This window comes from Bubalus bubalis, chromosome 14, assembly GCF_019923935.1.
Source record: "Bubalus bubalis isolate 160015118507 breed Murrah chromosome 14, NDDB_SH_1, whole genome shotgun sequence".
Taxonomy (NCBI): Eukaryota; Metazoa; Chordata; class Mammalia; order Artiodactyla; family Bovidae; genus Bubalus; species Bubalus bubalis.
In genome coordinates, this window is record NC_059170.1 from 50,102,189 (window position 1) to 50,117,999 (window position 15,811).

Sequence of the window (15,811 nt, forward strand, 5' to 3'; positions counted from 1 at the left end):
GTTTCAAAGGTTGCTGGTGGAATGACACAAACACCCCATCACGATTCCCACAGTAAAGATGAGGAAAGTGGAAGAGAGAGATGTGAGGGGCCTCACCCAATGTAAGGGAGCAGCTGGGATTCTAGCCAGGCTGCCTGACTCCAGAATTCACACCAGTAACTTTTAACAGCTCTCCCATACCTTACATTCCAACCATAAATGAAATGATGTTTTCCACGGGCAATTCCATATTTTCCTGCTTCTGCGTCACTGCTCATCTTCCCTGGAACACTCTTCTCTCCCACCTCTACGTTCCAATACGACATCAAGGTCAGGCACCAGTACCAGCTTGTGAAGCCCTCACCCAGCCCCAGTGCTCAGCTGCAGCCATGGAAACACGCTTCATGCGCCGGCAACGACAGGACTGACCTCCAGGCCAGCGGCTTCACTCTGGACTCAGTGCTGTCCCTGTGCAGAGGCCACATCACCCCCGGGCTGCTCCCGGCCATGACTCAGTATAACAGACGCCTCCAGACAGCTCTGAGGCTAGCTTTGGCTCAAGGACTCCCGATGGCCTGGCCACATCTTCCCTGGGTGGCCCTCTCTTCCTCCCAACCCTCAACTTCTCTTTTACTCAGGGGTCAGGCTGCATTGTGGCTGGATGGCTCTCCCAGGTTTTCTCAGTTCCCTCCCTGTTTTCTCACAGCTCCTACCCACTAATCAATCCTTGCACAGTTAATCCTGTCTTGGAATCTACATTTTTCTCTGTATTTCCCATTTTATTATCTATTTACTATTTCATTTAAAAGTCTCTCTCAAGCTTTTAACTTATACAATTTATGGGAACCAACACCACCACCAAAAACTCTGGGCAACTACCTCCACTGTGGTTATTGTGTGTCAGTGACATTTCCAAATTTATATTTAATACCTAAATAAAGAATAGCAAGGAGAGATAAGAAAGCCTTCTTCAGTGATCAATGCAAAGAAATCGAGGAAAACAATAGAATGGGAAAGACTAGAGATCTCTTCAAGAAAATTAGAGATACCAAGGGAACATTTCATGCAAAGATGGGCTCGATAAAGGACAGAAATGGTATGGACCTAACAGAAGCAGAAGATATCAAGAAGAGGTGGCAAGAATACACAGAAGAACTGTACAAAAAAGATCTTCACGACCCAGATAATCACGATGGTGTGATCACTGACCTAGAGCCAGACATCCTGGAATGTGAAGTCAAGTGGGCCTTAGAAAGCATCACTACGAACAAAGCTAGGGGAGGTGATGGAATTCCAGTTGAGCTATTTCAAATCCTGAAAGATGATGCTGTGAAAGTGCTACACTCAATATGCCAGCAAATTTGGAAAACTCAGCAGTGGCCACAGGACCGGAAAGGTCCATTTTCATTCCAATCCCAAAGAAAGGCAATGCCAAAGAATGCTCAAACTACCGCACAATTGCACTCATCTCACATGCTAGTAAAGTAATGCTCAAAATTCTCCAAGCCAGGCTTCAGCAATACGTGAACCGTGAACTTCCTGATGTTCAAGCTGGTTTTAGAAAAGGCAGAGGAACCAGAGATCAAATTGTCAACATCCGCTGGATCATGGAAAAAGCAAGAGAGTGCCAGAAAAACATCTATTTCTGCTTTATTGACTATGCCAAAGCCTTTGACTGTGTGGATCACAATAAACTGTGGAAAATTCTGAAAGAGATGGGAATACCAGACCACCTGATCTGCCTCTTGAGAAATTGGTATGCAGGTCAGGAAGCAACAGTTAGAACTGGACATGAAACAACAGACTGGTTTCAAAAAGGAAAAGGAGTACGTCAAGGCTGTATATTGTCACCCTGCTTATTTAACGTATATGCAGAGTACATCATGTGAAATATGAAGCACAAGCTGGAATCAAGATTGCCGGGATAAATAACCTCAGATATGCAGATGACACTACCCTGCCAATAGGCCGAAAGTGAAGAGGAACTAAAAAGCCTCTTGATGAAAGTGAAAGAGGAGAGTGAAAAGGTTGGCTTAAGGCTCAACATTCAGAAAACAAAGATCATGGCATCCAGTCCCATCACTTCATGGCAAATAGATGGGGAAACAGTGGAAACAGTGTCAGACTTTATTTTGGGGGGCTCCAAAATCACTGCAGATGGTGACTGCAGCCATGAAATTAAAAGACGCTTACTCCTTGGAAGGAAAGTTATGACCAACCTAGATAGCATATTCAAAAGCAGAGACATTACTTTGCCAACAAAGGTTCGTCTAGTCAAGGCCTATGGTTTTTCCTGTGGTCATGTATGGATGTGAGAGTTGGACTGTGAAGAAGGCTGAGCGCCAAAGAATTGATGCTTTTGAAGTGTGATGTTGGAGAAGACTCTTGAGAGTCCCTTGGACTGCAAGGAGAGCCAACCAGTCCATTCTGAAGGAGATCAGTCCTGGGATTTCTTTGGAAGGAATGATGCTAAAGTTGAAACTCCAGTACTTTGGCCACCTCATGTAAAGAGTTGACTCATTGGAAAAGACTCTGATGCTGGGAGGGATTGGGGGCAGGAGGAGAAGGGGACGACAGAGGATGAGATGGCTGGATGGCATCACTGACTCGATGGACGTGAGTCTGAGTGAACTCCAGGAGTTGGTGATGGACAGGGAGGCCTGGCGTGCTGCGATTGATGGGGTTGCAAAGAGTCGGACACGACTGAGTGAACTGACTGAACTGAAATAAACATTGTTAATGTTCATTAATATACCATCTGAAATCATCCAGAAACTCCTAGTTAGCTACAAAGCACACATTGGGAAATCTGTTTCTTGAAGGACCCAGACAGATATTCCCTGGGTTTAAAGGTCGTCTTCCACCCTGAGCCTCCACAGCATCTCATTGGTGCCCGCATCGGGGCACGTGACACAGCCAACCTTGGACAGCCATTACTGCCTTATTTCTCCTACTAGACTTTAAGCTTCTCGCGAGACTCTAAGCCTGAGTCATTTTTTTTTAATCCTTCTCTACACTTAGTATACAGTCTATAAATATTTTATCTGTTCACTAGTGAATGAATAAATAAGGACCTGCAAACAGGGAACACAGACTAGGAGGGGAATATTTCTTAAAATCTGCTCTCTGTGATGTTAACAAGTATCATTTGCAGGGAAAGTTCATGGTCACACCAAGTTTAGGAAGTGCTGAGCTGAACAAAAATTAACTGATGTCTTTACTGTACAACTTCTCTGAGCATTTAAGATGCTCCTTTCGTTTCGTGACTCTCCAGAAAGCAGTGTCCTTCTATGGTCCATAGAATTGGTGTTCTGAGGAACCCAGATTGGGAAGCGTAATTAGAAAGACCAAGGAAAGCTTCCAGGATGCGTGGTGCATCTGAGATGATTCTGAAAGAACTGCAAGGGCTTCAGCAGGCCAAGATGGAAGAGAGAAAGTGAAGAACTTTGCAAGGAGCATTTAGCAAGCTACAGAGGCAGGAAGGGACCAGTCACATTTGGAGAAATCACATAGACTGTTCACTAGGTTCCCCTGGTGGTTCAGACGGTAAAGAATCTGCCCGCAATTGGGAGACATGGGTTCAATCCCTGGGTTGGGAAGATCGCCTGGAGAAGGGAACAGCGACCCACTTCAGTATTCTGGCCTGGAGAATTCCATTAACAGAGGAGCCGGGCAGGCTACAGTCCACAGGGTCACAAAGAGTAGGACACGACTGAGTGACTTTCACTTTCATGAGAGCCTAAAGGGTAGCAAGAGCAGAAAGGAAGGTCATGGAGGAACTGCATTTTAGACTATGATATTTGGCCTTTATCCTACGATGCTATGAAAGTTTCTGCACCAGGAAATGATGGGATAAATGGTGACAAAGGGAACCGTTAGTTTTAATTAGAAAAGCATGGTGCATGTTTAATGGTTCACCAAGAATTCCATATGCTGCAAAACCAAAGAAAGCAATCTCAGGTTTTATAACCAAGGCAATCTGTTTGTCACATTACTAAATCCATGGCCATAATACGGCTTCTGCAGTGCTTAATGTTCTGGTTTGCAATACGTGTTATGGGAAAGAATCTATTAAAATGTTATTAAGATGAACAAATCATCTTGCATCAACTTCTTTGGGAAAAAAGCTATAAATTACATCATCTCAATTTCTTGCCTCTTTTTTTGGCCCAGATCTGTCGCTTACAGTCACATATTTGGGGCAACTGAAGTTAGTAACCTTTAAGCAAACCTGTAGCTTATTCTCATCAAGAGATATGTGGTACTTGCGGACATTATCGTTCAACCAAAAAGCTGGTATATGGCACGATGAAGAAAGAGGTGCCAGGGCATGCACATCTGAGTCTGTGCTCTTAGGAAAGGCTGGTTGTTGCAGAGTTGCAATTTAACTAATCAGCTCTTCTTCACACAATTAAATTAAAAGCAAATACTACTTTGTAAGTTGAAAATATATTTGTTTTCAATATGCAATGAAGGGAAAGTTGAATATATTCCAGATCTAACATATTGCTTTGGTTTATATTATCCCAAAGAATCATTTTTAATTATTTTCCATTTTAACCTGCAACATTTTGAGTTTTGATCATTTCAAATCACTGCAGGAAGAATTCAAACCCTTCCAGAGACATTTTCATGTTTTCTGAGGGTATGTTCAGTTATTGAAATATGTCTTTGCAGTTATTTTTCTCAGGATACAAATAGGATTTTTATCTTTTGGGGTTTTTCCAACTTTAATGCATATACCTTTCAGTTTACAACCAAGGACTCTTTCTCAATTCTTCTCTAAAGATATTGGATTGGCCAGAAAGTTCATCCAGATTTTTCCATAACATTTGACAGCATAATTCAAATGAACATTTTGGCCAACATAATACTATCAACACCATTGATTCATACTTGACTGCAGAAATCCCTGAATGTATTCATTTAATCCTTCTCATCCCATCTCACTGGCTCCCTGCCTTAGGACTTTTACTCATGCTGTTTCTTCTCTTCCTCACCAAGATAACTATCACTTACTCAGAGAAATTTTCCTTGATGGTCATAATTGAGTCAGTGCTTCCTGTATCACTTCTCATAGCCTTTCCCCACTCCTAAATCTTACCACTTATGTAATTTTCGTATTTGTGTTATTACTTAATAGTAGCCTGATTTCCCCTTGGACCCTAATTTCCCTGAATTATGGGGATGGATGGTGAGATAAGGAATCTAGTAGATCTTTTCTATCAAATAATAAATTAAATCACATTTAATTTATATATTTCAAACTCTGCAATGTGATATCCAAGAAATTATCTGGTTTGGAAAGTTGCCCAAAACTTATAAAGTTTTTTTTTGGAAAATTCCCCAAACCTGAAAAGAGGACAAGAACTACCAGAAGGTGAGAAAGGTTTGGCTAATTTTTAAAGAACATTGGATCTGCTTTGGCTAGTAGAAACAAATCAGAAGATAAATCTGTCTAATCAGGTAGGCATACCTCTGGGATAACTGGTCAAGAAAAAAAAGAGATAATGTGAATTGGAGATGAAGGGATTAATTAGGGAGTTTGTGAGGGACACATACGCACTGCTATATTTCAAATGGATAACCAACAAGGACCTACTATACAGCACAGGGAACTCTGCTCAATGTTATGCGGCAGCCTGGATGGGAGGGGAGTTTGGGGGAGAATGGATACACGCGTATGTATGGCTGAGTCCATTTGCTGTCCACCTGAAACTATCACAACACTATTAATCAGCTATACTCCAATGAAAAATAAAAAGTTTAAAAAGAAAAAATACAATCAACTATGACACAGTGATATAACAATAATAAAAATATTAACTACTCAGCTTTAACAAACATAGAAAGTCTAGGCAAAATATATTTCTGGATATATGTAAAATTTTAAAAATGGGGATGGGAAAGATAGGTGAAGGGGATCAAAGGCACAGACTTTCCATTATAAATAATATGTCACTGATGATATAACAATGTACAGCAGTGACTATAGTTAATAAGCCTGAGTAGCCCATTTGAAAGTTGCTGAGAGAGTGTCTTAGAGGTCTTCATCACAAGAAAAACATTGCAACTATGTGTGGTGACGGATAATAACTAGACTTATCATGGTGATCGTTTTGCAATATATGCAAATATCAGAGCATAACTGTGTATACCAGAAATGAATATAATGCTGTATGTCCATTTTAACTCAATGAAAATTATTTTGAAATGGCACAGGAAGAAATACTGAATTGACTAATAAGTATTAGGGAAATTGAGCATTCGCAAAAGTACCCAGACCCAAAGTGTATTCTTAAGGTATTAAATATTTGTGTCTTCCTGGAATTTATATATTGAAGCCTCATTCCCAATGTGAAGGTATCAGGAGGTGGGGCTTTGGGAGGTGATCAAGTCATGGGATTAGTGCCTTTACAAAATAGACCCCAGAGAGCTCCCTTATTCACTTCCAGCCATGTGAGGGTAAAGCAACAAGACAACGGTCTATGAACCAGGTCCTCACCAGACACTGAACCTTCTGGCACCTTGGACTTGCCACCCTCCAGAACTATAAGAAATAAATATTGTTTAAGCCACCAAGTCTATGGTATTTTTGTTACAGCAGCCGAAATTAAGACAGACATCATGGATGTAATCTACCACACTTCCAAGGAATAGATAATCACCATCATATGCCTGATTCTGAAACTGGTAAGAAGAATAAAAAAAAAAAAAGTTCTTTATACTTGTGAATCCTAACAAAATATTAGACAACCAAGTCTAACAGGTATTGATAATGCAACAGCATCAAGAAGTTTATTCTAGAAATTTAAATTAAGCACATGTTAGGATCAGAACATCACTAACATTAAGACCTAAGGTACTAAGAATTAAAGGGGAAAAAAATCATGTTATTATGAAAATAAATGCAGAAAAGTACTAGGTAATATTCAATACCTATTATGATTTTTATTTTTTAAAACCTCAGCTGGGAATATAAAAGTATTTTCTTATTTTGACAATATCTCAATAACAAAAAAAATCATACTTAGTCAACAAAACATTACACTTAATAGAAAAACCTAAATATGTCCACCATCATTATGATGACTTATTATAAATCTGGAGATCCTGGCAATCACTGAGACAAGAAAACAAAATAAGAGCTAAAAGAATTTGAAGAGATGATAAAGCTGTCTTTATTTGCACATTGGATCATCTGCATGGAAAATTCAACAGGACCATTAGATGAGTCATTATAACTAGTAAGAGTTCATCAATATTGCAAGATAAAATATTAACTCATAAAATTTAATGTAATATTCTTTACCAATGATAGTCAATGGAGAAATAAAATAGAAAATCATTCATAACAGTTAGAAAACCATCACTTACCTGGAGGGAGGGTACAATGAAATGTTCTTAACTGCAATGGTGGTTACACAACTGTGTACATTATGTCAAAATTCAAGAACTGTCCACTAAATGGGTTCATTTCATGATGAAGAGGGTGTGGAGAAAAGGAAACTCCCCTAAACTATTGGTGGGAATGTAAACTGGTGCAACCACTGTGGATAATAGCATGGAGTTGCTTGGAAAACTAAAAATAGAGTTACCATGTTATCCAGCAAACTCACTCCTGGGCATATACCTGGAGAAAACTATAATTCAAAAAGATACATGTACCCCTATGTTTATAGCAGCACTATTCACAATAGCCAAGACATGGAAGCAACCTAACTGTCCACTGACAGATGAATCAACAAAGAGGCAGTACATATATACAACAGACTATTACTCAGCCATAAAAGAACAAAATAATGCCATTTGCATCAACATGGATGGACCTAGAGATTATCATACAAAATGAAATCAGAAAGACAAATACGATGTGATACCACTTATATGTGGGATCTAAAACATGGCACAATGAACCCGTCTACAAAACAGAATTATGGACAAAGAAAGAAAACAAACTTGTGGTTGCCAAACGGGTGGGGGACGGAGGAAGGATAGAGTGGGAGACCGGGGTTAGCAGATGTAAGCTTTTACATATAGAACGGATAAACAAGTTCCTACTGCTTAGCACTGAGAACTATATTCAATATTCTATGATAAGCCATAATAGAAAAGAATGTATATGCAAAACCAAATCATCTTGCTGTACACCAGTCATTAACACAGCATTGTAAATCAACTATAATTTTTCTAAAAGGGTCCATTTTACTATATGCAAATTATACTTTTTTTTTTTAAGCAGACAAAAAAAAAATCACCAGACTCAAAAGTACACCAAATTCCGAAGCTCTGAAGGGCACATATGTGCCCCCAACAGGCCTGAGAGCCGCCCTGGGCCTTCTGCTGAGCGTCCCCTTCTGGCTCTGTTGACTTCTGCTCCTGGAGTAGCCAAAGAACTGTGAGCCTGGCTTCCCTCACCCCTATAAAGCCCCCAACACACACACGCGCCCGCCCTTTCCTTCTCCTTTTCCCTCCCTTCCTGTTGCCCACGTTCTCCCCAGGAGAGGCCCCACCGCCACCTGCTCAGAGCTGAGCTTCAGCGGAAAGCTTGTGACCCAAGACCACTGTCAAAACCACGCGGGACACCTCATGGGTCAGTCAAGCCTTTGCGGGCTGATCCAAGTCCCCAGATCACCCTCAAGGGCAGCACTGCTTCTACAGGGAAGTAACCACATGAACAAAGAGCATTCAGAGCACACCCTGGCCCAAGCTGAGGACAGCCCATGCTTTGGTCTCCTTGGAACAACTTACCCTTCTGGGTTTCGGGCTGAACCAGGGTGTAGGGAGGTCTAGCAGAAGCCCTGGGGTCAAGCCGTCCTCGGCTGGGCCTAAGGAGAAACATGGCAAGGCCTAGGTCAGCTCAGACGGATGGTGAAGCCAATGGAGAGTAGATGGAGACTGTGGCCTTTGCTCTCTGCTCCCCCACCTCCTGGGCAACCCCCTACCTCTTCCCTCGGGTATCCAGCCCCCTGGTGCCTTCACCATACGAACCTCACTTGGAAAGTCTCCCACCAACTCTTCCAAGATGCAAAGTTCCAGGCACGAGAGGGAAGAAAAAACTTCCAGTGTCACCAGCCAGGTTTGTTTCCTGAACGCTGAGATGCCGAAACTTGCAGCAAAGTGTGTTTGCTCGGGGAGCGTGGGGAAAGGTGATGAAAAGCTGTGAGGATGGCTGTTCTGCGCATGCGTGACTCCGCTATGGGCCAGAAGTAGCAGACCATGTGCTCCCGCTAGCTCAGATGAAGGATGGGCGGTTCCATCCAGTCTTAACCAACTCAGCTCCAACTAGACACAGCTGAGTCCAAGTTTCCAGAAAACAACTCAGGCAAACATGTTAGCGGCCTTGGGTTCTTAAAATGACCATGCTTAGTGAAGGCAGGTGAAATGGGTTTAACCCAGGGCCTCAATGGGACCTACTCTATCAGGGAGAAAGCCTTAAACTAAGTCAGAGCCTCTCAGATGTGTTTGGGGCAGGGGTGGGCGGCCAGGGTGGGGGTGGTTCTTGTATGTCTTCAAATAGGCCCAGTGCACTGAGCTTAAAGGAATCTCTGCCACACCCTTAACCCTGGCAACCCTTGACCCTCCCACTAACCCCAGCCTCAACCTCAGCATCCTTCTGGTACCAAAGACCATTCTTAAGACTGCAGAGGGGCCACTGGTGACGGCCAGAGTCCCAAGCCTGCTGTTGCCACCTATTAACATGAGCTGATTCTTTTTATCAGCACAGATTAGAAAGGGTCTCCTGTCTCAATAACCCCCTAGGAGCATCTCAGCCTCCTACGACGTTGCTAAATTTTGCAGACCAGAGCAACGGCTCCATAACACCAACCTCTCCTGTGTGGGGAGAAGCCCAACTTGAGCCTCCTGGCTCTAAGCAAAGATGTCTTTCCCTGGAGGAGCAAGGAAGTCTCCTCTTGTTTGTGTGAGATCTAGAGTTGAGTGTTGGGCTTCAACGCTCTGCCAGAGATCTGCAGCCTGACCCTCCTTACAATCCTGCCCGTCGGCAGCTTCACAAGGTGACTGGATGTCACCACTTGATTTAAAGTGCTCACGGACTCCCTGCAAGCCACATCTGAGGCTCTTGTCGGCAGCCCTGCCAGCCCCTACATCCATCTGCAGCCCCAGACAGCACAGCAACCCCCACCTGTCACCCCACTTCCTTCCCAGCCTGGCACAAGCTCCTCACTCCTCAACTGCTTCTCTCCCCAGCTCACTTGGCTGCCCCTTCTGTGCTCCCCCAGGATCTGGCCCTAATCACTGTCCCTCAGCTGGATGGCTCACTCCCAGTGGCATCAGGAAGCATCATCACAAACCAGTGTCCTTCATCTGTGTGCTCCTGCCCAGAACAGGTCTTCAAAAACACATCAGACTCTCACCTTCCTGTCACCATTTATCTGGCTTCCCAGGGGTCAGGGGGCGGCAGAGAAGACTTGCTGAGGCTGAACTAAATACCTATCAGACCACAAGGAGCAGATGGTCAGCTGTGACCTGGCCTGGAGGGACGAGGGATCTTCCTTTCCTCTGGGATTTATGAACACCCATGGTGTGGAGTCCCAAAACATGGCCTTTTCCCTTGTAGGGTCTGGGGTATTTCATCCTCTCATTGAAAACTGTTCTAGGAGGGGTCCAGAGCACACAGACCTCACTGACTTGAGGCCTGTGGGAGAGTCTGTGTGTGAAGGCTAATCAGAGTCCCAGGCATCTGGGCCACCAGACACATGGACCAAAAAGAGTGCAGATTCTGAGATGAAATCACCCCATGAGGGTGATTAAGCCACCCTTAGGGCCACAACTGGGGCTTCACGTGTGCTCAGCCATTTCAGGCTTGCCATGGATGAGCCATGACCAAGGATGATTCCAGATTGTGTTTGACCTGCTCCTGTACTGGACCCCACAGTGGGGCATTTATACAAAGGCCTCCAGACTTACCAGCCGGGACAGGGCTCAAGAGAACCAGCTGCTGCCACTCAAACTCCTGTTCAAGTCAGGAGGCTCCGAGCAGTACTGCTGCCCCCACAGCCCTGTCCAGGGGCGGCCAAGGCTGGACTGAGCTATGATGGGGCCATTTAGCACCAGAGCTGGGGCTGGTTCAAGGAGGAGGGAGAGAATGAGGAGGCCTGGGGGTTTGCAGCTCCAGGAAGGGCATGGATCAGAGTCGGCATGACCTTCAGTAAGTCATGATGCTCCCCAGACCTTGGTGTCCATGTCCGTGCTGTCTACTGGTGGATGGCAGTCCTTATAAAGAAATGAGGAAATGTACATGAAAGTGATGGAAAACTAGTGCACGACAGATGTACCAACTACTTCCAGAGGTCCCTTCCAGTCCTGAGCCGTATGTACGTACATTTCTGTGAAATCCAGACTCCAAGGGGCCAGTGGTTTGATGACCTGGCAGAGGGACATGGGGAGCAGAGGGAAAGGAAGGAGCTGGACGGGCAATCTTCCTGGTGACACAAGCATGTGGTGACCACAGGGGCCAGTGTGGTCATGAGGAGAAACGCCAGCACATCACAAAATGCCGTGTGTCGTCTTCAACATCCGAGACACGGAGACCCCCTCCTCAGGAAGCTGGAGGTATTTCCTGGTGGCTTGTCCACTCCTAAGATCTGGATCCATCATTGATCTTTCTAGTACAGCAAACTGCAGCACCCCCAGAGACCTACCCCTGGGGGGAGAGCTGCAGGGGGCCATTGTGCTCGGAGCCCAGCCTGCCGGGGTCCCATGTCACTGCAAGAGCCAGAGGGCAGGCGGGCAAGAACAGAGACTCTGAGGGGCCATCACAGCATCCAGCCATCGGGAAGGGCTGAGGCACAGCCACTGGTCCCTCCAGCCAGGCTGTCCTTCTAGGGAGCCCGCCCCAGGCAAAGTGCCCTGGAGGACACATCCGCATCCAGCAATGGCTGGCACCCTGTGAAGACAGCAGCCAGAAATCTGGGGGGGAGAGAGTGCATGGGCGAAGGCAGGGCCGCCAGTGCCTGCCCAGGATCCCAGCCCCCCGCCTGTGTCTCGTCTTCTCATCTTGAAAAGAACTGCATGGTCATCCTCTTTTGTTCCCTGACGTTTTTCAGCGCCACCTCGGAGGGCTGCCCCCTTTCACAGAGTCACTCCAGGACAGTGACTCAAACTGGAACTCAGCTGCCCCAGGTCTACTTCTCTGTTTCTCTCATTTCCCCTCTGGGACAAACCTAGGTCAGCAGCTGTGGCAGGTTCTTGAGCAGAGATGCTGGGGCCCAGGGGACTGCCTTGTCTGATCTCTCAGCCTCTCTCACTCAGGCCTTAGATTTATCCAGAAAGAGTGCCTTCCTGTATGTCTGTGGGCTGATTACATAAATACAGTGTTGCATCTGCCCTGGGCTCCTGGAGACCTCAGCATCAGACTGACTTAAATGCCGAATGAACAGAACACAATCCGTGAAGAGGACCAGGAATGTCTCAAAAATGTTCTTTCTTCCCATTCCAGCTGTGCCATGATGACATTACACAAAATAAGATAAGATAACATTTTTTGAGAACCCTGACTCTCCGGCTCTGTGCCACAGAAGGAAATAAGCTCAATCTAATTACACAGAACAAATAGCTGTGCTCCTCTCCCTGTGCACGGCCCTGCCAAGGGTCCTTGGTCGGCTCCCTGCCTCCACCCACCCCCATAAGACTATTTTGCAGGAGCTGACACACCTCCCTCAGAGCCATCCCCCCAAAAGGGAGTCAGCTATGACCCAGGCTTCCTCTGCTGTTTGTTTCTCTTGGTGACTGTTTCTAGGTCTGGCCACTGGATTTCAGCCCTCAGAACAGAACTGATGCTGCAGAAATAAACCGCCCAGAGAGCTTTGCAGGAGGAGGGCCCCCCACCCACAGCCCTGGAGCACACAGGGCTGCCACTGGGCACAGCTACTCACCTGGTACAAACTGCAGCCTCCCTGCCCAGCGAGGCCCAGCCTGGAAAGCCATGGTACCAACATGCGAGTTCCCCAAAAGTCTGTTACAGGGGCTACAGCAGAGCTGTTGGGGGGTCCCCTCCTGCTTGGGCTCTTGCCACCTTGGATCCCCTACCCCCAAGACACTGGCTTCCCCCAAGACTGGCACAGTCATTCCTGGCCTGGGGCCCACCTTTGAGCTCAGCTTCTGCCTGCAAATGCAGGCAGTTATTTGCTCAGTTCTATTTATCAAGCACTTTCCAGGGCAGACCTCATACAGGTGCTGGGGACTCAGAAGCAAGAGGACATAGTCACTGCCCTTCAGGGAGCTTGCGATCCTATGACTTAAAGGGACAACACAGACTCTACTCTTACCCTGCCCCCATCATCCAGGGCTCTGCCAGAGCCTTGTTCCCAGCCTTTTCCAAGCTCAGAAACATCCTTACATACAACAGCTTTCCAACTGCTGAATCAAACATACAAGATGCAAAAACAAAATCAAGATGCTTCTGGCCTCTGTCTTCACTATGAAAAGCACAAAATCAGCACTTCCCAAAACGTGAGAAAAGCAAGAGCTAAATATATGCCCCTGAGTAACAGAGGGTAGGTTGATAAAAACAAAATGTCCTATACTGTGAAAGCCACTTGCAGATAAAAGGTGAGCAGTGTGGGGCTGGGCGTCCTTGGTGGCTCAGAGGTAAAGAATCTGCCTGCCAATGCCGGAGACACAGGTTCGATCCCTGGGTTGGGAAGATCCTCTGAAGGAGGAAATGGCAACCCACTCCAGTATTCTCGCCAGGGAAGTCCATGGGCAGAGGAGCCTGGTGGGCTACGGTCCATGGAGTTGCAAAAGAGTCGGACATGACTTAGGGACTAAACAACAGCGACAGGTGGGGCTGGCTCCTATCCTGTTTCTGGGCTGGGCTGACTGCTAAGCCCAGGCTGAGAAGAACTGAGAATCTTCACGTTACCAGGTAGAGCTGACAGGCCCGAGTTGAGTGAGGAAGGCTGTTTCTTGAACTGGGGTTTTTCAGAGCTGACGATTTTGATTTGTCCATGGACAGTGATGGCAATGACTTGGCTAGAAGGCACAAGATGCACAGAGTCCCTAGAGATGGAAGAAACTGCCCTCCTCCCTCCAGGCAGGTGGGGAAGGGAAGCGGTCACTTTCTCTGGGTTGCCGCTGTGGTCGGTGTATGTCATGGGTCAAGGGCACACTGTGTGTATCCTCAGATTGGAGAGGGGTGCACTGCATGCTTCCAGGAGCTAGAAACCTCGGCAGCGGGGATTCCAGGAATCAAGGAAGTGACTTTGAGGGGGTGTGGCTGCCTAGCTGACCTGAAGTTAGGTCACCCATCCTCCCCAACACACCCCAACACAAAAACAGGATGCTCTACAAAGTGCTGAGGTGGCTAAAGAATTAGCTGGCTGTCCCCAGTGTCTCTCCCCCTCCTTAGAGAAGCAGGAGCCCCCTGGCAGTGAAGGGGAAGCAAGGGTTTTTATTTTGGGGGGTGGAGAGGGAGTCACTTCTGAGCTCAAGACTCCACTCTGTCACTCACTAGCTAGAGTTATGTAGTTGAGTCCCCAGTCTGTGAAAGGGGGCTGAAGGCTGAGACCAGCCCCTCCCTGCCCCGCACCCACCTGCAAATTAGGAGTCTTCAGGAACAGGACTGAGCGACTTCACTTTCACTTTTCACTTTCATGCACTGGAGAAGGAAATGGCAACCCACTCCAGTGTTCTTGCTTGGAGAATCCCAGGGACGGGGGAGCCTGGTGGGCTGCCGTCTATGGGGTCGCACAGAGTCGGACACGACTGAAGCGACTTAGCAGCAGCAGCAGCAGGAAGTGACCAAGTGGAACTCACTGCAGGCCCTTGGATCAAACATCTCACAGAAAGACATACCTGAGGATAGTGTACAAGGTTGTTTCTTGCAACATTATTTACAGTGACAATAAAAGGAAATAATCTATGTATTCTATTGGGGAATGGCAGAAGAAATTACAGTGCATTCAACTATGAAATCCATACTATGAGCAATTATGCAGCTATTATAAAGAACGGGTTAGAGCCACATATAATTTCCAATAAAATGATTTGCTATGTATTAGAAACCAGCAAACTACATATTTGGAAAAATATATTTTATCTCTAAAATGCAGTTCTTATTTAAAAATAATAATAAATGTGGGGAGACAGGAAGGTTTGTGTATTTTACATGTCAATCAAGAAAGACATGAAAGAATATATATCCAACTGTTCATATTAGTTCCCTCGGGGGCCTGGAGTTTATGTGAAAGCTTAAGTGTTGCTCAGTCTGTCTTACTCTGCCATCCCATGAACTGTAGCCCACCAGGCTTCTCTGTCCATGGGACTATCCAGGCAAGAATACTGGAGTGTGTTGCCATTCCCTTCTCCAGCGGATCTTCCCAACCCGAGGACTGAACCAGGGTCTCCTACATTGCAGGCGGATTCTTTACCATCTGAGCCACCAAGAAGTCCTAGAGTTTACTAGAGTTTATATGGCAGTGGGGAGGGCAGCGGGGGGAGGGGGTGGTGGGGAGGGGCAGAATATATACACACTCTCATAAGTATATGTGTGTGTGTATACATATATATGTATCTTTGCACTGCTTGATATGTTGTAAGCAAGTATTTTCAAATTTAAAAATCAATATAGAAAAGGTTAATAAAAACAAATGTCAAAGGCTCTTTGCCATCCCTTTAATAATCATCCACTCCTTTCACAACCATAGATCTGCTGATATTTACCTGGGTTTGAGGCCACATTTCTCCGCCTTCCTGTAGCCAGGTGACTGCTGGCCAGTGGAGAGTGAGCAATGGATATGTGTGGTTTCTCGGACAAGATCCCTTAAGCGGGGCGGGGGCGGGGAGGTCATGTCTCTTCTTCCCCCACCTC

At 45.8% G+C, this 15,811-nt stretch overlaps 1 long non-coding RNA gene across 3 annotated transcripts in view; it reads right to left on the bottom strand.

Moving 5' to 3' along the window:
• The window catches only part of LOC102403713, a 62,328-nt gene that overhangs the window by 42,317 nt on the left and 4,200 nt on the right, over nt 1-15,811 (bottom strand). For 2 of the 3 annotated variants that reach the window (XR_006544599.2, XR_006544597.2), the window contains exons 2-3: nt 8,971-14,796; nt 8,731-8,807 (exon numbers count right to left, since the gene is read on the bottom strand). This is a non-coding gene — a long non-coding RNA (uncharacterized LOC102403713). The remainder of the gene's footprint in view (nt 1-8,730; nt 8,808-8,970; nt 14,797-15,811) is intronic. The other variant, XR_006544598.2, reaches the window with a different exon arrangement.